Consider the following 24,739-nt stretch of genomic DNA (forward strand, 5'->3'; position numbering starts at 1 on the left):
GCCCATTTCTTCACTGGGTTATTTGTTTTGTGGGTGTGAAGTTTGGTGAGTTCCTTCTAGATTTTAGATACTAGCCCTTTATCTGATATGTCATTTGCAACTATCTTTTCCCATTCTGTTGGTTGCCTATTAGTTTTCTTGATTGTTTCCTTTGCCTTGAAAATACTTTTAAAGGGCCAGATTGTGTTTCCTGCATTGCAGGTCAATACAGTCTCTTTCACATGATTCAATTTTGGCCTGGTACCACTAAGGCAGACCTTAATTACACATAAATAAATGGGCATGGCAGTGTTTAAAAAAATATTTGGAGAAAGCAAGCCAGGTGAGGCTCACAGACTATTGCTGGAATATCCCACAGTATAGAATAACTCCACATATGTTGAAAAGACATTCCAATCAGTTAACATAAATTAAAGGAAGAGGTGGGGAAATCACAATTACAATGAAAAGGAGAGGCAAATAACAGTATTTAGCATACTTAAGATTTTCTTTCAAAGTTTTTTTTCCCCTGAGGAAAACAAAACTCAAACTGCCAATAATATTTTTCTTGTTACTTTTAAATATCTATAAAAAAGTGATTTAGCAAAGCACATTGGATATTTGATATTAAGTTAAAATATCTAGTTTTAAAAAATGAATGATATCCTCTGATATCAAGGTGAGAACTGGAATTATCAATTTAGTTTGTTTTTTTCTCTTGTCTTGATAGATACAGAGTAGTTGTAAGCTTCAAAGGAGATAATAATGTAAATATATTTTGTATAGTATAACAGCTTTTGTGAAAGAAATTTTATTCATAAGGTTGTCCCAAAGACATTTTTAGTATTTTATTTAGTTTGCTTATTTGGAAAAAATGTATCATTTGAAAAATAATAGACAATTTGAAAAAAAAAAGAATTGATGTAAAGGTATAGTTAATAAAGTTCAAAAAGGGTAGAATTGGGCCTAAGAATATCTCTGTTCATCATGTGTGAAAATGAATGGAAAAATAGCTAACCTAATGAAACCATTGGTATTCATCCCACACAAAAACCTCTGCTCATTCATTTCCCACATAAGGAAGAGAAAAAAATATCAGAAAAAAAATGCAAAACAAGATTTTCTTTTTTTTTTCTCTCCAATGTCAATAGCTATAACTTCAGATAGGTTTTTAAAAAAAACTAGTATATTTATTATTCTACAAAATCAAAATGCTCAGAAGTCTAATAAACTAATAAAACAAGTTTTAAACATTAATATTTTACAGAGATCATCAAAATAGCTAAAGGTGTCGTGTTATAGCTGTATCACATTAAACAGAAGAAAGAACTACTAATTATAATAATTAAAGCAGGAATTTAAGAGGTAATAGTCAGGTATATTGGGCTTATTATTTTATTTAAAGACACCTTTTAAATGATCTATTAAAGATTATTTAATTATGAGGAAAAAATTTCATGATGACAAATTTGAGTCAATTTAAGCAGAGAAACAACCATGCTGAAATTGCTGTTCAGTTAATGAGCCTAAAGCTTATCCAGGCACAATATGAAGAGATATTCAGGTTCCAACTAGGTCTCCCTGCTTATTAGTTGTATGTACAATTATAGAATTTTATTGCATTTTGTTTTACTATGCTTTGTAGAAACTGTTTTTTGTTTGTTTGTTTGTTTGTTTTTTACAAGTTGAAGGTTTGTGGCAACCCTGCATCAAGGAAGTCTATGTGCGCCATTTCTCCAACAGCATTTGCTCAGTGTCTCTGTCATATTTTGCTAATTCTCAAAATATTTTAAACTTTTGTATTACTATTATGTTTGTATGGTAATCTGTGACACGTGACCTTTGATGTTACTATTGTAACTGTTTGGGGATGCCATAAACCATGCCTGTAACACAGGAGATTTGATTGATAAATGTATGTGTTCTGACTGCCCCCCCCAACACATGGTTCCTTCTTTCTCTCCATCTCCTCAGGCCTTCCTATTCCTTGAGACACAACAATATTGAAATTATACCAATAAAAACCCTACAAGGTTCTCTATGTGTTCAAATGAAAGGAAGAATGCACATCTCTCACTTTAAATCAAAAGCTATAAAAGATTACATGTAGTGAGAAAGGCATATCGAAAGTCAAGATAAACTGAAAGGGAGCCTCTTTCATCAAACAGTTAGCCAAGGTGCAAATGCAAAAGAAAAGTTCTTGAAGGAAATTAAAAGTGCTACTCCAGTGAACATACAAATGATAAAAAAAGTGAAACAACCTATTACTGATATGGAGAAAGTTTTAGTGGTCTGGATAGAAGATCAAACCATTCACAACACTCCTTTAAATCAAAGCCTAGGAACACCTGTGTGGCTCAATCAGTTAAGCGCCTGAATTCAGCTCAGGTCATGATCTCAGGGTTCGTGGGTTCAAGCTCCACATCGGGCTCTGTGCTGACAGCTCAGAGCCTGGAGCTGCCTCGGATTCTGTGTCCTCCTCTCTCTCTGCCCCTCCCCTGCTCACACTGTCTGTCTGTGTGTGTGTCTCTCTCTCTCAAAAATAAATAAAACATTAAAAAATTTAAACCAAAGCCTAATCCAGAGCAAGCCTCTAACTCTCTTTAATTCTATGAAGGTAAGAGATGTGAGGAAGCTGCAGAAGAAAAGGTTGAAACTATCAGAGGTTGATTCATGAGATTTAAGAAAATAAACCATTTCCATAACATAAAAGTATAAGACAAAACAGCAAGTTATACATAAGATCTAGCGAAGACCATTATTGAAGGTGGCTATAATAAACAATAAATTTTTAAACTAGATGAGATAGCCTCATACTAAAATAAAATGATATCTAGAACTTCCATAGTTGTAGAGAAGTCAATGCCTGGCTCAAAGCTTCAAAGGATAGATTGAGTCTTATTAGGGCCTAATGCAGCTGACAAGTTTAAATTGAAGTCAGTGCTCATTTATCATTCTGAAAATCCAAAGGCTCTTAAGAATAATGCTAAATCTACTTGTGGACATGATCTCTAAATGGGATAACAAAGACTAGATGACAGGATATTTGTTCACAACATCGCTTACTGTTGAGACCTACTAGTCAGAGAAAAAGATTATTTTCAAAATACTATTGCTCATTGAAAACACACCTGGTCACCCAAGAGTTCTAATGGAGATGTACAGAAAAATTCATGGGAAGGGGTGGGTAGGGCAGCTCAGTCAGTTAAGCGTCCAACTCTTGATTTCAGCTCAAGGCATGATCCCAGGGTTGTGGGGTTGAGCCCTGCATTAGGCTAGGTGTTGACCATGGAGCCTGTTTGGTATTCTCTTTCTCCCTCTCTCACTGCCCTCCCTCCTACATACTCTCTTTCTTTCAAAATTAATAAATGCACATTTTTTAAATTATGAAAAAAAGATTCATGTTGTTTTCATGCCTGTCAACAAAATATCCATTCGACAGCCCAGTCTTATCATTTAAGAAATATATTCCATAAGGCTATTGCAACAATAGATAGTTATTCCTTTGATGTATCTGGGCAAAGTAAATTGAAAGCTTTCTGGAAAGGATTCACTATTCTAGATGCTATTAAGAACATTTGTGATTCATGGAAAGTGATCAAAATATCAACAGGAACTTATAAGAAGTTGATCCATACTTGGATATGATATGATGCCCTTTATAGAAAACCCAAAAGACCACCGAAAACTGCTAGAGCTGATAACACTAATTCAGTAAAGTCACAGGATACAAAATCAACATAGAGAAATTTGTTACATTTCTATACACCAATTATGAAGCAGAAGAAAGAGAAATTAAGGAATCAATCCCATTTACATTTGCACCAAAAAAGTACGATACCTAGGAATAAACTTAATTAAAGAGGAGAAAGACTTATAATCTGGAAACTATGAAAAACTGATGAAAGAAATTGAAGAGGACACGAAGAAATGGAGAAACATTCCACGCTCATTAATTGAAAGATCAAATATTGCTTAAAAGTCTATACTACTCAAAACAATCTACACATTTCATGAATTCCCTATCAAAATTCCAACAGCATATTTCACAGGGCTACAGCAAACAACTCTAGAATTTGTATGGAACCACAAAGGACCCTAAAAGTCAAAGCAACCTTGAAAAAGACAAGCATAGCTGGAGGCATCACAATTCAAATTTCAAGTTATACTACAAAGTTGTAGTCATCAAACAGTATGGTATTGGCACAAAAATGGATACATAGATCAGGACAACAGAATAGAAAACCCAGAAATGAACTCACAACAATATGGTCAATTAATCTCCAACAAAGCAAAAAAGATAATCCAATGGTAGGAAGACAATCTCTTCAACAAATGGTGCTGAGAAAACTGGACAATAACATGCAAAAGAATGAAACTGGACCACTTTCTTACACCTTAAGCAAAAGTAAGTTCAAAATGGGTTAAAGACCTAAATGTATGACCTTAAACCATAAAAATCCTAGAGAAGAACACAGGCAGTAACTTCTTTTATACTGGTTGTCGCAACTTCTTTCTTGATATGTCTCCCCAGACAAGGGAAACAAGGAAAAATCAACTATTGGAGCTTCATCACAATAAAAACCTTCTGCAAAGTGAAGGAAACAATCAATACAATTAAAAGGCAACCTACAGAATGGGAGAGGATATTTGCAAATGACATATATGAGAAAGAGGTAGTAGCCAAAATATATAAATTATATATAAAGAGCTTAAAAAACTCAACACCCAAAAAAATAATTCAATTAAAAACTGGGCAGAAGACTAGAACAGACATTTTTCCAAAGACAACCAGATGGCCAACAGACACATGAAGACTCTCAACATCACTCATCCTCAGGGAAAAACAAATCAAAACTACAATGAGATATTACCTCACACCTTTCAGAATGGCTAAAATTAAAAAAAAAAACAAAACCAGAAGCAACTGGTGCTGGTAAAAATGTAAAGGAAAAGGAACCTGCTTGCACCTTTGGTGGGAATGCAAACTGGTGCAGCCCCTTTGAAAGCAGTATGGGGTTCCTTAAGAAGTTAAAAATAGGACTACCCTCAGTACCAGCAATTGCACTACTAGGTATTTATCCAAAGGACACAAAAATACAAATTTGAAGGGATACATGCACCCCAATGTTTATAGCAGCACTATCTATAATAGCCAAATTATGGAAACAGTGCAAGTGTCTAGTGATTGATTAAAGGATAAAGAATAATATATATGTATATATATATATGTATATATATATATATACATATATATATATATATAATGGAATATTACTCAGCCCCCCCCCCAAAAGAATGAAATTTTGCCATTTGCCATGACATGGTTGGAGTTAGAGAGTATTATGCTTGGTGAAATAAGTCAGAGAAAGACTAATACTATATGATATCACATATATAAAATTTAAGACTCAGAATAAGCAAAGAGGGAAAAAGAGAGAGAGTGGGAGGGAGGGAGAGAAAGAGAGAGAGATGCAAACCAGAAAAAAAAAGGCCCTTAACTATAAGAGAACTGATGGTTACCAGAGGGGAGGTGGCAGGAAGATGGGTTAAGCAGGTGATGGGGATTAAGGAGTGTAGTTGTGATGAGCATCAGGTGTTGTACGTATGTATGTTGAATCACTATATTGTATGAAACTACTATTACACCGTACTTTAACTAACCGGAATTCAAATAAAAACTAAAAAAAAAGAAAAAGAAAAAAAAGGAAGTTGATCCCAGCCTCAGATGACTTGGAGGGGCTCAGGACTTCAGTGGTAGAAGTAACGGCAGGTGTGGTGGAAATAAAAAGAGAACTAGAATTAGAAATGGAAACTGAAGATGGGACTGAGTGGCTGCAATTTCATGATAAAACTTTAATGGCTGAGGAGTTTCTTTTCATGGGTGAGTAAAGAAAGTGATTTCTTGAGATGAAATCTACTCCCGGTGAAATTGTTGAAATGACAATAAGGAATGTAGAATATCATACCAACCTAGTTAGTAAAGCAGCAGCAGTGTTTGAGAGGATTGACTCCACTTTTGAAAGAAGTTCTGCTGTGGGTAAAATCAAATAGCATCCCATGCTACAAAGAAATTGTTCACAAAGGAAGAGTCAATTAATGCAGCAAACTTCACTGTTGCCTTATACCAAGCAATTGTCACAGTCACCACAGTCTTCAGCAACCACCTCCTCAATCAGTTGGAAGCCATCAGTGAGGCCAGATCCTCCACCAGCAAAACTATTATGATGTACTAAAAGCTCAGATGATAGGTAGCATTTTTTAGCAATAAAGTATGTTTAATTAAGGTATGTATTTTTTAGACAAAATGCTATTGCACACTTAACAGACTACTGTATAGTGTAAACATAACTTTCATATGGATTGGGAAACCAAAAAAAAATGATTTGACTTACTTTATTGCAATATTTGCTTTATTGACATGGTCTGGAATTGAATCCACAAGATCTCTGAAGTATGCCTATATGTTTTCCAGAATCAATCAATTAGAACCTTCCTTTACTGCAACACTATTCCAGAAGTTCTTAAATTTTGTCTGTTCATGACGTCCCTGGGGGTCTCAACTGTTTTTAATGATAAATGTTTTTAATGATAGGCCAAAAGAAATGCCTAACTATTCTGTTCATTTAATAATTATTTTCTAAACAAATAACATTTATATCCTAAAAGTATAAGAGCTATTTGAAAAATAAATGTGCATAAATTGAAAAAAAATTGTATTTTATACTTAAATAACCTCATGAAATTATTAATGGGATGTGGTGCCTTTTGAGTTCTTCATTACTTAGTAACCTTTGAATTAGATTGGATGTTGCCACCCTCATTTTTCTTTTTCAAACTCATTTTGAGTGGTAATTACTTTTTAAATATTTAAAAATTATTCTAAAAATTTTTAGAGCTCTTTCAGATTCACAGAAAATTTGAGAGCCAGAGATTTCCCATAGCCCCCATGCTTTCCACATGCAGAGACTGCCCTATTATCAACATCTCTCACCAGAGTACTACATTTGTTACAATCGATGAAGCTGTGTCAACAGATTACAACACCCAAAGTCCGTATTTACATTAATGTTTGCTCTTGATGTTTTACATTTTATGGGTTTGGACCAATGTATAATAACATGTGTCCATCATTATAGTATCATACAGAGTATTTTCACTGCCACCAAAGTCATCTGTGCTCCATCTATTCATCTTTCTCCCCTTCTCTGATTTCTGGCAATCTCTAACCTTTTGGTTTATATTTTTGCCTGTTCAAAAATTTCATATAGTTGAAAATACAGTCAGTAGTCATTTTAAATTGCTTACTCCACTTAGTAATGTAAGGACACAAGTCTAAACCAAACAGACTCCATGACAGGCTTTAAGTTCCCCCTCTGATCTAGAAGGCCTAAGTTTCAGTTTCCCCAAAACTAACAGGCAGTTACACATTGCCTAGAGCAAGAGAGACCACCTTCGCAACACCCAATCAGGGGAGGTCAGCTACCACTCTCCACATTCCTAAGGGTGAGGCCTGCAGATGGGAACTTTAGATAGGACCCTGTTACCTAATGTTAAAGTTAACCCAATAGTCGCCAAACAAGACCATAGGCTTGCCCTGTAATTGGTTGATTTTAAAGGTACTCTAAATGTTGTAATTGGATCCCGCCAAAAGTAACAAATGCTCTAGACAATGTGAATGGTTAAAGTTGCTGTCAATGATATTGTATAATTATGATTGGATCACTGTTCCCATGTCACAATTTCTGTAACTTCCCCATCACTAACCCCATAAAAACCCTACTCCCCCTTTGTTTGGGGCTCTCAGCACAGATCCACTGCACTGGTGAAGTCTGTGAGCCCTAGCTTAAGCCTGGTGAGCTTAAGCCCCTAATAAGAAATGCCCTTTGCTTTTGCATGCGTGACTCAGTCTCCCTGGTGGTCTCTGGTCCTTGGGGAGGATACTGCAATCTGGGCATAACAGTAATATGCATTTACATTTCTTCCATGTCTTTCCACTTGATAGCTCATTTCTTTTTAGTTCTGAATAAGATTCCATCGTCTAGATATACCATAGTTTGTTTATTCATTCACCTACTGAAGGACACCTTGGTTGCTTCCAAGGTTTGACAATTACAAGTAAAACTGCTATCAATATCCATTTGCAGATTTTTTGGTAAACAGCCAATTTTAACTTCTTTGGGTAAATATTAAAGAGCATGATTGCTAGATTATATGGCAAATCATTTTATAAGAAGGCACCAAATTGTTTTCCAAGTGACTATACCTTTTTAAAGCATTTCCACCAGGAATAAATAGGACTTCCTCTTGCTCCATATTCTCACCAGCATTTGGCTCTATCCGTCAGTGTACTGGATTTTGGCCATTTTAATGGGTGTATAGTGGTATGTCCTTGTTGTCTTTATATGCATTTCCCTAATGGCATATAATGTGGAACATCTTTTCATATGCTTATTTACCATCTGTATATCTCCTTTGCTGAGATGTCTAGTTAAGAATCTTGGACCATTTTTTTACTTAGATGGTTTAGTTTATTATTGTTGTTTTAAGAGTTGTTTGTATATTTTTAATAACAGTCTTTTATCAGATGTGTCTTTGGCAAAACTTTCTCCCAGTCTTTTCTAATTCTCTTGATATCATTCTTTTGCAGAGCAGAAGTTTTTTAATTTTAATGAACTCCAACATATCAATTCTTTCCTTCATGGATCATACCTTCGGTGTTGTGTCTGAAAAGTCATCGCCATACTAAAGCCATCTAGGTTTTCTTCTATGGTATCTTCTAGGAGTTTTATAGTTTTGAATTTTACATTTATACCTATAACATATTTTGAGTTAATTTTGTGAAGAGTGTGTCATCTGTGTCTATATTGACCACAAAAAACACCAGGAGCCTAGCTTAGCAAACATGTTATCATTCAAAAGAATGAAACACAATCTAATGATGAAACTGTAAACTTCCTCAAGAAAGTATTTTACACTTGCTCAATGGATATTCAGTGTTGCTGACTTTCCTTTGAAAATGTAAAGTGTCCTGGGGCACCCCTGTGAATTCAATGAGGGACCCTGAAGTGCCTCAGGACAGTTTGAAAATCAGGGACATCTGCCATTGATGGAAAAACCAAGGTAAGTAAATGTATAAAAAAATAAACTATAGACATTATTAAAAGCAAACATTCAAAGGAGCAGAAGATATCTGTAGTACAAAACAAAAATATAGAATACCTAGGCTATATAAAGAAATCTTTTAAATCAATGATAAAAGAGAAATAATCCAATAGAAAAATGAATAAAAATCTTACATAATTTTCAGAAAAAGTCCCCAAGTATAGTGGAGACATGAAAATGCAGTTGATCTCATTAAATCAAGTAAGTGCAAAATATCACTAGAGTAGGTACCATTTCACATTCACTGTAATGAGTATTACATATATTTCATTACATTAATATCAGAAACAATTCTATTTCTCCAAAAGCATAGAGCAAAGAAATTTTTATATACTACTGATAGGAGTATAAACTAGCACACTGACTTTAGGAAGGAGTTTGGAATTGTCTGGTCAAGTTAGAAATTCACATGTCCTATCAAAGATGATTCCACTCCAAAAATATACTCTATACAAATACATGCTCAGTTACCCTAGGATACAAATGTTGGTCATAGTGAGAAAAAATGAAACAATTCAAATCTCTGTCACTAATAAAGAATTGTACAGTCATGAAATGGCACATAATACAGCAAGGAAGTGTTCAAACTATGCATTTGAATCTAAATGGTATTCCATCAAGTGAAAGTCAGACATGTAAAATATATAGTGTATGATATCATTGATATAAATTTCAGAAATGGATGAAACTTGACTATACTTTTTGTAATGCATAGATGGAGACTAAACTTAACAAAGCAAGGGGATGAATGATTGTCACAGGAGTCAGAGCAGTGATATTTTACAGGGAGTAAGAAAGATGCTATGGGAAAGGGACAATTGGCAATAATTTCTGAGATTCTAACAATGCTATACATTTTGACCTGGGAGATGTTTACACAGTGTTCATTTTGTAATAATGCACTTACGTGCACATATTTTATGTTATACTCCTTTCTATGTATGCATTATATATCCTAATTTTAAAAAATAGTTATTTTATGTTGACTGCTGTAAGAAACAACAGCATCTCCTCTTCTTCTCTGCTATCTGCTTGGCAGCCAGAAAGCAGCAACCATGTGTGAATCCATCTCCATCCATGTTAGCCAGGCTTGTGTCCAGACTAGCACTGCCTATTGGGAGCTCTATTGCCTAGAACATGGCATGAGCCTGATGGTCAGATGCCAAGTGACAAGACTAATGGGGGGAGGAGATGACTCTTTAATACCTTCTTCAGTAAAACAGGCACTGGCAAGCATGTGTTCAAGACAGTGTTTGTAGACCTGAAACCCACAGTCATTGATAAAGTTCACACTGGCAGCTATAACCAGCTTTTCCACCCTGAGCAGCTCATCACAAGCAAGAAAAATACAGCCAATAACTATACCTGAGAACACTACACCATTGGCAAGGAGATCATTGACATTGTCTTGGAATGAATTTGAAACTGGTTGACAAGTGCATAAGGTCTTCAGGACGTCTTGGTTTTCAATGGCTTTGGAGGGGGAATTGGTCCTGGGTTCACCTTCCTGCTGATGGGATATCTCTCTTGTCCACTGTGGCAAGTCCTAGCTGGAGTTCTCCACTTACTCAGCCCTCCAGGCTTCCACAGCTGTATTTGAGTCCTATCACTCCATGCTCACTACTCACACCACACTGGAACACTCTGATTTTGCCTTCATGGTAGACAATGAGGCCATGTATGATATCTGTGGTAGAAACCTCACTGAATGCCCAATCTACACAAACCTGAATAAGATGATATGTCAAATTGTGTACTCCATCACTGCTTCCCTCAGATTTGAGGGAGCCCTGAATATTTTCTGACATAATTCCAGACCAACCTGGTACCCTATCCCCACATCCACTTCCCTCTGGTCACATAGGCTCCTATCATTTCTGCTGAGAAAGCCTAGCACAAACAGATTTATGTGGCAGAGATCACCAATGCATGCTTTGAGACAATCAACAAAATGATTAAATATGACCTTCGCCATGATAAATATACAGCTTGGTGCCTGTTGTATTGTGGTGATGTGGTTCCCAAAGATGTCAGTGCTGCCACTGTCACCATCAAGACCAGGCGTACCATCCAGTCTGTGGACTAGTGCCCTATTGGCTTCAAAGTTGGCGTTAATTACCAATATAACCCTGCAGTACCTGCTGGAGACCTGGCCAAGTACAGAGAGTTCTGCACATGCTGAGTAACACCACAGCCATTGCTGAGGCCTGGGATCACCTGGACCACAGGTTTGACCTGATGTATGCCCAGTGTGCCTTAGTTCTCCGGTATGTGGGTGTGGGCATGGAGGAAGGACAGTTTTCTGAGGCCTGTGAGGACATGGTTACCCTTGAGAAGGATTATGAAGAGGTTGATGTGAATTTTGCTGAAGGAGAGGATGAAGAAGAAGGACAGGAATACTAAAGTTAAAAATGTCACAAAGGTGCTGCTTTTACAGGGAAGCCTATTCTGTTTTAAACATTGAAATGTTATGATCTGATCAGTTAGTTAGTATGTAGCAGTGTACATTCTCATATACATACATAAAGCTTACTGACCTAAGCTTTAAAACACGACACTTTGTTATAGACATAAGCTATTTCTCTGTTGGCTTTGAATAAATGCCTTAAATGACAAAAAAAAAAAAAAAAAAAGGATTAAAACCCCCTGGAAAATACAAACTCAAAATGTCAATTGCCTTTGAGAACTGATTAAACAAAATTCAACATATTTGTGTTGTGTCTGTCTTTCAAAAATTAGGTTAAAAGTGTAAATGGCGAAAATTAGCAGATGGAGAAAAACGAGTCTTGGCTGTATTTTCTACTTTTGTGCTGTGTTGTTTTTCTCTCTCTCTTCAAGAAACATCAACAATAAACAAACAAATAAAAACAGACCATGTAAACCAAGACTACACACTTTCTCTCAGTACCTTCTGTAGCTGTACCTACTGTATAGTAGAAGGATGTCTTAAAGGTTGTTTGTACAAGTTTTATAGGTTGTCAAGTCACATGAGACAAAGAAGCGAGTTCTGTAAATCAATAGATGGAATGACCTATCAGGGTAGAATGCATAATAGGAAATGGTATGAATGTCAGTTCTGATTGGTAAAAGAAGAAAGATTTGGGAATATGTCTGTATAAATAAATTATATAGGTAAAGATCAGGTTGTTTCATCAATATAGAAAAGTTAGAAGGAAAATCTATTGTATGTGAAATTTGTTTGCTAGGCTACAGGTAGGGAAGATCCAGATTTTGACACTGAATATAAAATATAAATTTCATACATATTTATAACTCAATGAAATGATTATAATTGTTTGTATTATCTATACTATGATTGTCTTAATCATACAGTTTGACAGTGATAAGATATGCTGAGTAATAACTGAAATATATTTTTGAAACAATTTCACCAATGGATAATCAGTTTTACTATGCATTGTGGGTTAACAAAACACTTGTTTTAACAAGTGTTTTCTAAAATAAAATTATTTAACACGTTCATATACCCTAAAGAAAAATTCTTAATATTTTATATATTGATAATATACATAATTTTAAGGACATGACTTTTTAACTTTAATTATAATAAATCTCCCTTAAGACCTTTTCTGGAGCCCTCCTGCAAAAGTGTTCATGCTAAGAATAAGGCCTTTCCATCCAACCCTATTATTCAAACACAAGCCAGAGAACTCATAAGATCAGGAATAGAAGAACACATAGACCAGTAAAAAAGAAGTTGTTCAAGGCCTATGTCAGCCTATAGGTAATTCTTTTTATCAAAGAGAAGCATGGCTTCATCCCTCTGCATCACCATCATCCCCCCAACCTAGGTGCCTTGTAAAATATCCAGTCTGCAAAACTACATGCAATTGATGCAAACGGACTGGTCCAAGGACCCAGAGAAGGGTCCCACAGGACCGGCCAAGAGGGTCCTTGGCTTCTCATAGGACAGAAGTCAAACACAAGCCAGAGAAAGTGAAAGCAGAGTTGACTGAATAGTGTGGATGACAATGAATAGCTGAGACAATGTCCAGGAGGAGTCTCCCTATCGCTTGGGGTTAGGGATTTATATCAGAAAGGGGTCTAGGACACATGGTTCTCCAGAAATCCAGAGTAGGGTCTAATCAAAGGTGAGTATCAGGTGAGCAATAGGTGTTATTCAATAAATCACTGAAGGTAGCGCGTACTGAGGCCAGGTTTGTTCAACGCTAATGTCCTAGAATGTGTTTGGGATCCAGCTCTTCATACATACACTCTTCAGGTGTTTGGGGGCTTAGGACAAAACTCAGAGAATGATGAACTTTCTTACTTCCCCCTTGGACTTAGAACATAGATTCTTTGGTTTTTACTCAGATGCAAGGTGAAATCTACAACATGAGTAAACAGGGCCTAGCAGGAAAAGAGCAGAAATAGAGCCTTTCTAAAAGGATGTCCTTTCAGCTTTCCTATCTCTCCCTCCCTCCACAGACATGAGTATCCAGGCTCAATAACTATTTTAGGATGATAGTTTTTAAGCCACTACTAATTTACAGTTATTAAAATATATATGTGTACATGATATATACATTTTAAAATATAGAAATGAAATTGTTTATTTTAAAACACATTAAGTTTTACAATTTTAAAACAGAAAACTTCAGTCTATTTAACTCCCATGATCTGATGAGAGATCTGTATTATTAAATGTTTTACTCTGTCTTTTTATGTAAAATACTATTTTCAACACTTTCTGTTTAGACCAATAGTCCACACTGTTTCACTTCCATCCTTCCTTTTTAAAGAGTCTAGTATCATTAACTATATTGTATTATAATTTCTTTTGCTAAGGTTTCTTTTGACTATCATGAATTCTGCTGTGTGGGACTCAGGATAGGCTTTTTAAAATGTTGAATATTTCATATATAGATGAAATAATATACTTAACACAGCCAGTGTGCCCTACATGAAAGCAATATTACTTCAAAGTCCTGCTACAGACAACTATTTCCTACTTTAAAAGCTAAAAATAAATAAATAAATAAATAAAGTTTACAGCACCATAAACAGCATGTAATGAATACTTCTCATGATGTGACTATGTGACTCTGGTCCCAATAAATACATTATTGTCCCAAGACTCACAGCTCATTATAGAAATGCTACCAGCTTGTAAATGAATATGCAAGCCATGAAGCTTGGAGGCCAACCTTGATTACTAGCAGAATTTTAATCAGAAATGGCTGAAATCCTAAATATTCCAAATCACCGGTGTGAAAAAAACATAATGCGAATTAGAAGCTTTGGAACAGGAGATTTTTCTTTAATTGATTCCTTAAAACAAGCAAACACGAAGTAACATTTTTTTAAAAGAGCAAACGAGCACATTTACTTTAAGCCTTTCTATCTATAATAACTTGATCTTGGCTTCTTGGAAGGAGGCTGAGCACGAATGATTGGCTGATTAGGATTGACTCCATCAAAACCCAACAAATATTGTTTTAGTAATTACAAAAACAGGCAGAACCAGGAAGTGGGTTGTAAAGTAATTATTTTTAAGGCCAGAGTATTAAGGCAAGTGAAATAACATGATTAAATTCTTTTTTTTAGACCACAACAGAAAAAATTTCATCATTTCAGAACACTGGTTACTCTCTACAGTACTAATTTCCCAAATATTCTATAATGTAACATAATGTACTTGAGTATTACATTTTATAGACACATATCTGAGTAAATAATCTGTGAGTAAATTTACCTAAGGAAAAGAGCTTATAAAATGGTCTTTCAATCTTTTTGACTGAGAAACACAAGAAAAAAACATTTTACATTGTGATGCAGCATATATGTATAAGTGTGTCTGTGTCCACAAACAAAAGTTTATATACACATACACAATGACCTTACTAGGTGAAATAAACTTGTAGATAATCTATTCTATACTATTTGGTCTATTCTATCATTTTCATTAATAATGCTATTCTATTATATTTCATTAAGAACAGTTAAGAATCATTAAGGTCTGACATCACCCCAAATTTTACTGACTTCATTGCAAGTTTGGAAAACATTATCTTTGAGTACCTAAATCTGGACTGTTTAGTTTAATGGTTAAGAGAACATGCCTTACCAGGTGTCTGTGTGCCTCAGTCATATAAGTATCCAACTCTTGATTTGGGCTCAGGTCATGATCTCTCAGTTTGGGAGATCGAGTTCTACATCCTAGTTTGCACTGACAGACCAGAGCCTGCTTCAGAATCTCTCTCTCCCTCTCTCTCTCTCTGGTCCTTCCCTGTGCATGTTCTCTCTCTCTCTTTCTCTTTCTCTCATTCTCCCTCAATATATAAACAAACAAAAAAAAAGAGTTTAAATAACACTGAATGTAAATGAACTAAATGATTCAATCAAATGGCATAAGGTAGCAGAATGGATAAAAAAACAAAATCCACCTTTTTGCTGTCTACAAGAGATTCATTTTAGACCTGAGGACACCTTCAGATTGAAAGTAAGGGGATGGAGAAATATCTATCATGCGACTGGAACTCAAAAGAAAGCCGGAGTAGCCATACTTATATGAGACAACCTGGACTTTAAAGTAAAGACAGTAACAAGAGATAAAGAAGGGCATTATATAATAATTACAGGGTCTCTACAACAGGAAGAGCTAACAATTACAAATGTCTATGCACCAAATTCATGAGCACCCAAATACATAAAACAATCACAAACAGAAACAATCTTATTGATAAGAATTTGCTAATAGCAAGTGACTTTAATACTCCACTTACAGCAATGGATAGGTCAACTAGACAGAAAATCACTAAAGAAACAATGGACCTGAACAACACATTGGACACGATGGATCTGACCGATATATTTAGAACTCTCCATCCTGAGGCTAGGGAATTCACTTTCTTCTCGAGTGTGCGTGGCACATTGTCAAAGATAGATCACATACTGGGCCATAAAGCAGCCCTCCATAAATATAAATGAATTGAGATCATACCATGCACATTTTCAGATCATAAGGTATAAAACTTGAAATCAATCACAGGAAAAAGTCTGAAATACCTACAAGAGAACATGGAGGTTAAATTGGACCAATCAGGCAATTACAGAAGAAATTTAAAAATATATGGAAACAAATGAAAATGAAAATGAAAATACAACAATCCAAACTTTCTGGGATGCCGCAAAGGCAGTCCTAAGTAAAAAGTATATTGCAATCCAGACTTATTACAACAAACTAAAAAACAAAAAAACAACCCCCCCCCCACAAATCCAAAATATAACAGAGCACCTAGAGGAACTAAAAGGGGCACAGCCAGAACACCCCAAACCCAGCAGAAGAACAGAATAATAAATATCAGGGAAGAAATAAACAATATAGAATTAAAAAAAACAGTTGAACAGATCAATGAAACCAAGATTTGGTTTTCTAAAAAAATACACAATATTGATAATCCTATAGCCAGGCTCCTCCAAAAGAAAAGAGAGAACAACCAAATTGACAAAATCACGAATGAAAATGGATCAATTACAACCAATCCCTCAGAAATACAAGCAATCAGTTGGGAATACTATGAAAAATTATATGACAACAAACTGGACAACCTAGAAGAAATGGAAAATTCTTAAACACACATGCACTACCAAAATTCAAACAAAAAGAGATAGAAAATCTTAACAGACCCATAACTAGTGAAGAAATCAAATCAGTTATCAAAAATCTCCCAACAAATAAGAGCCCAAGGCCAGATGGCTTCCCTGAGTAATTCTATCAGACATTTACATCAGAGTTAATACCCATATTTCTCCCGCTGTTGGTGGAAATGTAAAGTGGTGCAGCTGCTCTGGAAAACAGTGTGGAGGGTCCTCAAAAAATTAATAGAACTCCCCTATGACCCAGCAATAGCACTGCTAGGGATTTTCCTAAGGGATACAGAAGTGCTGATGCATAGGGGTACATGTACCCCAATGTTCATAGCAGCACTGTCAACAATAGCCAAATCATGGAAAGAGCCTAAATGTTCATCAACTGATGAATGGATCAAGAAGATGTGGTATACATATACAATGGAGTATTACATGGCAATGAGAAAGATGACATCTGGGCATTTGTTGCAACGTGGATGGACCTCGAGGGTGTCATGCTAAACGAAATAAGTCAGGTGGAGAAGGACAGATACCATATGTCTTCACTCATAAGTGTAACAGGAAAAACTTAACAGAGGACCATTGGGAAGGGAAAGCGGAAAAAGAGTTAGGAAGAGGGAGGGAGACAAATCATGAGAGACTCCTGAACACTGAAAAGAAACTGAGGGCTGAAGGGTGAGGGGGACAGGGGAAGGAGGATGATGGACATGGAGGGGGGCACTTGTGGGGAAGAGCACTGGGTGTTATATGGAAACCAACCTGGCAATAAACTATAAAAATAATGTTTTATGTACCTCGGGGTGGGGTGAAAGAGTGGATGCCTTACATAGGAAGAAATACTCATTAACACTTCTGAATAAATAAATAGATGGTGTTTAAAATTTCTCAGTTTCAGTTATGGTCCAGCCCTATCTTAGTGAGACTACATCTCCCCCCAGTACCTTTATTTGTGATTTTCACACGTTACTCAAACTCCTTTGAATTCTTTTAAACCCACTCTCTTAGGTTACTTCTGCAGGGAGTTGTTGCAGGTAAGTTTTAATTTTATTACTAAAAAGAAAACAAACAAACATAATAAAACATGCCTTTGAAAGAGGACTCCATTTTCCATTAACTGCCTCTATTGTGACTTCAATCTGTACTTTCTAACCGATTAAGTTCTTTCCTGCTTATCTCTTAACTCAGGCAAAAGACCCAGTATGTAAAGCATCCTGAGATGGGAATGGAAACTGTCCCCAAGCAATAGGGATCCTCCAGAGGCCTGCAAGACCCAACTTGATTGACTCCAAGACAACCAAGACAATGATCCACCTGGCTTTTATTGCCCAGCGGCACACTGACCTTTGTCCCACACTTTTCTTCTACAAACCTAGAAGTATTTTCAGCACTTTGGAGACAGACTTTGGGACACTAGTCCTCTGTCTTCCTGATGTTGGCCTCCCTGAAATAAATCCCTTTCTTGTTTTACCACCACTTGTCTTTCTGCCTTTGGGTTTCCTCAGTGGCAATTAGCTTAACCTGGCCTGTTTGGAACCCTGAAGCCACATGTTCTTAGGCCCCGCCTCCAGACTACTTCTTAAAGTCAACACAGTTAATTGTGTCTAGGTGCCAGCTCTGCAGTGCAGTATCTGTTTATCTCTGAAATTGCTTTTTCATTTATAAATTTATGCTACTAATAATTAGCATCTTGGTTTGTTATATAGATTAAATTACATGATGAATGTGAAGCACTAAATTTCTGGAAAAGCCAATACATATTAAGTGATGTTAATGCTGATGGCTATCTTGTATTTCTTCTGCAAACACAGAATACATGGTATTTCTTCTGCAAATAATTTTGCCTGTCTGTGGTCCCTCTTCTTGCTTTAATTATATTCTTCGCTCTCTATTTTAGTCTTATGTACTTAACCAATTTAAACTGCCCTGATTCCACTAATATGAATCATATGCTCTGATTAAAATAATTCCTCGGTCAAATGTATGATCACAATTTTAACTTTATCAGGTCAGAAAAACTTTGTTAATACTGCTAATTAAAACAGTGATCTGATTACACAGACCTTCTCAAAATTACATATGTATGACTTTATTAGATATACATAATAATATGAGCAGTCTGTGGGAGAAATACCAAAAGGCACCGGTATGTTATACCCATTCAACAATCATTTCCCATACTTCAGGGAAAAAAATCTATGACCAGTCCACTTTTTACACATTAAAAAATATGTGCTTAGTGAAAACTAAGAGAAAAAGAATATTTCAGTAACACTGAAATACAAATTAGACATTGTGGTACAGCATCTTAAAAATCCTGATATTAGGTTCTCATTGTAAAATCCCACATTTGGGAGATGGCAGCCATCTGCCTCGGACTATGACGTAGTAGCTCACTTCAGACCAACCATTCCATCAAGAACAACTAGAAAAACTAAATAAAAATTACAACTAAAAAAAAAAATTCTTCAAAGGTGGTAGAGAGTGACCAGGACACTTTTCTACCCTGAGTAGGTTGTGAGTTAGGCAAAATAATGACAGATGTCTTCCCTGCATCATTCATGTACCTATAAACACCATTCTTTGATAGTAAGACCTGCTCTGCTCCCTCCAGATACAGGGCACTGCGTCCCAGTCTGGAAGTATAGGCTGGGCTTCAAGACTAAAGCAAACCAGAGAGTGTGGGGGAGCAATGGCAAGTAAGAATGCTATAATGCTTTCCAATCATATTTTTAAGAGTTTATTTATTTATTTTGAGAGAGAGTGTGTGTGAGCAGGGGAGAGGCAGAGACAGAGGGAGAGAGAAAGAATCTGAAGCAGGTTCTGTGATGTCAGCACAGAGCCTGATGCGGGGCTCTAGCGAATTCAGGAACTATGACCAAGAGTCGGATGTTTAACTGACTGAGCCATCCAAGCGCCCCTCCAATTATTTTTAAGTTGCCATGTTCTTTTGATCAATATTTTCAGGACCTTGATATATTAAAACACTGCCTCTTTAAGTTGGAGAAATTTAAAATGTGCAAGAGGAAACAGAGCCTACAATCTCCTTAAAACCACCGCTGTTAAGGATTTGCCTTGGAAGGATTTCTTTTGAAATGTAGGCATTCTTGATAAACTGCCTGAAAATAAGTGATAGAAATCCATTTTACAAAGAAGAAAAAGGAGGCTCAAAGATGTGAAGTAACACTTCCTAACATTACAGATAGGAGAAGGCAAACCTGGGATGTAAATCTAGGTATTTTGGGGTTTTTTTATGCTGTTCTTTCCACCATTCCTTTCTGTCACCTTTCCCCCTCCCTCTTTTATGGCACCAGTGAGGTTCCATGTAATTTTGAAAATAAGAATATGCATGAAATAACAGCAAAAATGACAAGATTGGTGACACAGTATTAAGGGAATTCAGAACAAGTAATAGATTAATAAAATATTAAGAAATAACAAGATATAGGAAATATTAAGAATTAACAAGAATTAAAATGGAGCAGTTCTAGAATAAAAACTAAAATTTGGTTGGTAATATATACCAGTTTGTACATCCATGTTCTCTAACCTTTTACCTAGTATATTTTCTACTGCCAATTGAATACTAATTCTGAAGCCTGTGTTGGCCCCAAAGGCTGAACTGATGAAACTGTAGTGGCATAGAATACCCACAACTTGACTTTACATAAATTTTCTAGAATTGTTAAAAAAGGTTCTATTTTTTTCCTCCAATTAAACATAGATTTCTAGTTCTCAGGTGAGGCTTATGGAGGTTTCTGTGCCTATAATACTCCCCCTGCACCAATACACGTTATCTCTTTGAATTATCAAATTTCTTTGAAGGAACTTCAATTTAATACACTGAAAACTTTCAGACCCACAGTTATCTTGGTTTACTCTGAACTTCAGTTATACTATTAATATTTGTGTCATTTATTATTGTGTGTGGTCTAAGGCTCTTGCTCTATTATTTTACTGAATTAGCTTGAGCATATCAGACGTTTTAGAAACATTACTTGCTGTCATGCTACTTGATATTTTGATGATTTTTCCCCCAGATAAGCCTCCACGAATTCATGCAACAAACTGATAACCAAATTTGGTAAAATTTGTAACTAAAACCACAATTCTAAAGGTACAATTAAAAATAGACAATATATGGCTAATTATTGCTCGATAAATTTGCCTATAGTAATAGTAATAAATGGTACCATCGAAGGGGTCAGGACAGGACCCCCAGAATGTGCAACTTTGGCATGTAGATTATCTTGAGCTGAAGGCACTTGAGACCATGCGTGTTCAAGAGAAACCTTACCCCCCTCTCTTAATTACACAGAAGAATCTAAATTGGGGATCATTCCCAGACTATGGGTTATTAGCAGAGATAAATTTTATCCGAGTGACCCATCTGTAAGGCAGGGTAAACATCTCATTACCAAACATCTACTCTTCTTACTGCCCTGTGAAGAGCATTCCTTTTCCCTGAGGTCCTTCTCCTTGGTTCAGAATCACATATATACTTTATTTTGCCTGACTGTCTTTGGAATTTCCATGTCTCTGTGGATTTCCCAGATATACACCTGTTAAATTTTATTTTCTTCTGTTAATCTGTCTCATGTCATTTTGATCTTTAGTCTAGAGAGAAGGACCTAGAAGAAGAGAGGGGCTCTTGCTCCCAATGAAGAAGATTAAGGCATTCTTGCTCCCAAACAGCATGGATGAAAGTACATACCCTTGATATGTTTTCACATATCCAGATGGTCATATTTCTATAGATTTTTTTCAAAAACAAGCAAACTTGTTTTTCTGCCTGTATCTTTATACATAGGCATTAAATTGATACAACATTCCCTTAATCTCATTGGATATAAAAATTCAAAGTTGTTCACCTTCCTAGAATACAAATATAATATGCATTTAAAATTACTACAGGGAATTTTAAAGTGATTTCTACATTTATTTCAAAAGCAATGGACTTTCCTTTAATATGCTAAAGATTTTTTATCATGTCTTCTAACTTTTTTGCTTTATAATCATTTCTCATACCACCTAAGCTCTCCACAAGTAACATGACATTATAAAGATTGTCTAAATACACATAAATGTGGAAGATATTGCCATTTCTATTCACTCTGAGATTGTAATAGCACAATTTTCTAGGGATTCCATTGTCTGTTCAAAACTAGAACTTCCTCAAAATAGCTTTGCAACTGCTATTCAATATTCATTCACTGGAAATGGTACAATGAGAATAGCACATGATGAAATATTGGGCAAAAGGAACCAAATGTTCTATAACTCAGTGAGAAAAGTGAATTTAAAGGATGTGCACTAAATACTTGAGGCATGCATTTCCAAAGATTTCATTTCCATTGTATGGTAGTGTCTTATACCACTACTTTAACTAGCAAGGATTCACAAAATGCTAATTTCTATGGACAGTGAAAAAAGCAGGTGTTCTCTATGAATACTGATCTTTACTGCTCTTCTTATGTTAATTACAAGAATAAAGCCCAGCTGCATTTACACTCATGTTTTACATTAAATTTGCCAGGGAAGGATTTTTAACATGTAGATTATATAAACTGCTAGCACATATATAAGGTCTTTTATTACTTTGAAATTTGTTTGTCCTTAGAAATAATAAGGCCTTTCATTTTGTTTTGTTTTTAAAATATAAAGAGGTCTATTGTCAATGCAACAGGGAAATTATTCAGCTGCTTTTTAAAGAAAAATATGACCCAAAAATCAAAAGCACTTTAGAAAAATATTGCACTGTGTCAATTGGTTTAATGGATTGATTATTTCATCCTTGTATTTCCTTTGAGAATGCTAGCAAATCAAGACATTTGGTTTCAGGGGTCAAATTGTTGATGACCATGTGTGACAAGCCTCTTTAATTCTGATGAAAAGCTTTCAGCTTACTATTCTACAAGTTTATTCAGTCAGTTTCTCTAACAGGAATTCAATGTTTCAAAGTTTTGTAACAAAGCAGGAAAATTTATAACTCAAACCTTCTCTAATAATGATATGACTGTATGATGCATTTTTCTAAAGTCTATTTAGAAATAAATAAAGTTTATTTTGAGAGAGACCATACACACATACCAGTGTCAGTGGGGGAGGAGCAGAGAAAGAGAGGGAGAGAGAAAACCTCAAGCAGGCTCTGTGCAGGGCTTGATCTCATGACCCTAAGATCACGATCTGAGCTTAAATCAAGCCCTGCATAAGTGACTGAGCCTCCCAGGTGCCCCTGTCTGATGCATTTTAAAAAGCAATTAACATAGGCAAGAATTTGATGGCTACCATAAATGCCAGATTCCTATCATTTAGGTGTGATAGTTTCAGATCACAGCTTCTGCTTTGATAATTAGCAATTTAATGATGAGAATGTGAGGAGCCTAAAAAGTTCCCAAGACTCATAAACATTAGAAACTCTCATAGTATATGAAGCATCTTTTTTCAATTGATACAAGGAACTTACATATTGGGATCCACAAAATGGAGAGTGCCTCAGTGGTAGGGCCTCTACACAAATCTAAACCTAGTCAGCCGGCACTTAATGGGAAACACCTCACTGTCTAGGAAACTTAACCTAGAACCAATCACAATCCTTAGCCAGCTCACCTTATTCTGGAAAACAGGGCCTGCTAGTCTTACCAGGAAATGCTGGCGCCTTAGCCAATCGCGTCCTCACCTTTCCCCTTTAAAAACAGCTCTCACCACTGCCTCCTTGAAGACAGCCTCTCCCTTCCTATCCCGCCTGCCACGCCCTTGCAGTGTATTCAGTATCCACTGCCTCCTGGCGGACAGTTATTTGCTTTGCTGTCCCCCACACTGCTCCCTTGTGGTGCATTAATAAACTCCCGTCGCCTTTTTCTGCCGGGGGTGAATCTTTTCACCTTCTGGACCCCTGACTCCTGCCCAATCACCACCTCACATTTGGGAGCCCCTATCTGATTGAGAGAGACACCTCGCTCTCTATCACCTTTTTCTAATTTTTTTAAAAAATATTGAATTAATTTTTTCCAAAGGTACTTAAAATTTTTGCAAAACCTCTGGATGTTGGTGAGTTGGAGATATATTTATTTTACGTCCTCATAGAGACTAGATTTTAGTTTTGGTCTATGTAATTTTCAGTTAAGGAGAAAATCAGGGCATTTGTACTCTAGAACACTAATTTAATCTTTTACATAATTCCCTCTTCTAAAGATGATCTGTAATTTTTATGGTTCCCTTACTTTCTTCCCTCTCTATCCATGATGTGTGGTGGTAAATTGTCTGGTAGTAGCTCCTGATCTTCATAGTAATTCATCTCAATATTATTTTTTAAACCTGCTTCTCACGTCACTCTCTTAGATGCTAATGTCTGCTAATCTTGTTGCATATTAAATGATCTGTCTGGTCTTTTCCCCAAGCTCCTTGGGAGATTACCTCTACACCCTTGGACACTTCTGAGTGATAGAATTCTTATGTCATTAGGGAGACATGGTGGACTGGTCCCCTACATCTGAGTTTATGCTAATAAGTTCACTCAGGATGGTGCCAAGTCAGAAAGAGCAATCAAGTGTAAGCATTTGATATCAACCTAAATACCCCCAGGGAGAGAAGGAGTGCAGTAGATTGAGTTCAGTCACATGACTAGTGATTCAAACAATCATATAAACATAATGAAACCCCAATGAAAGCTCTGGACACCGAAACTTGAGTGAACTTCTTGGTTAGTAAACACAGTGGCTGGGAGGGTGACTCCTACTAATTTGATGGCACACAAGAACAGAAATTCGGAATTCTGGACTATCGCAGACCTTACCCATGTGTCTCTTGATTTCACTAGTTTTGATTTGTAGCCTTAAAAATATAACTATAATTGTGAATATAGCATATTTCTGAGTTCTATGAAGTAGCAAATTCTTAAACCTGGGTAGGTTGTGGGAACTAACTATTATAGTCAGTTTGTCAGTGTGGGTATCCAGAGACTCTCAAATTTGTGGCTGGCATC

The 24,739-nt window shown here is 36.0% G+C and overlaps 1 pseudogene; it reads left to right on the top strand.

Moving 5' to 3' along the window:
* Positions 1-10,199: 10,199 nt before the first annotated feature.
* Positions 10,200-11,547, top strand: LOC115299456 (annotated as a pseudogene).
* The last annotated feature ends 13,192 nt before the right edge of the window (positions 11,548-24,739 follow it).

The sequence above is a fragment of the Suricata suricatta genome, chromosome 8, assembly GCF_006229205.1.
Source record: "Suricata suricatta isolate VVHF042 chromosome 8, meerkat_22Aug2017_6uvM2_HiC, whole genome shotgun sequence".
Classification (NCBI taxonomy): domain Eukaryota; kingdom Metazoa; phylum Chordata; class Mammalia; order Carnivora; family Herpestidae; genus Suricata; species Suricata suricatta.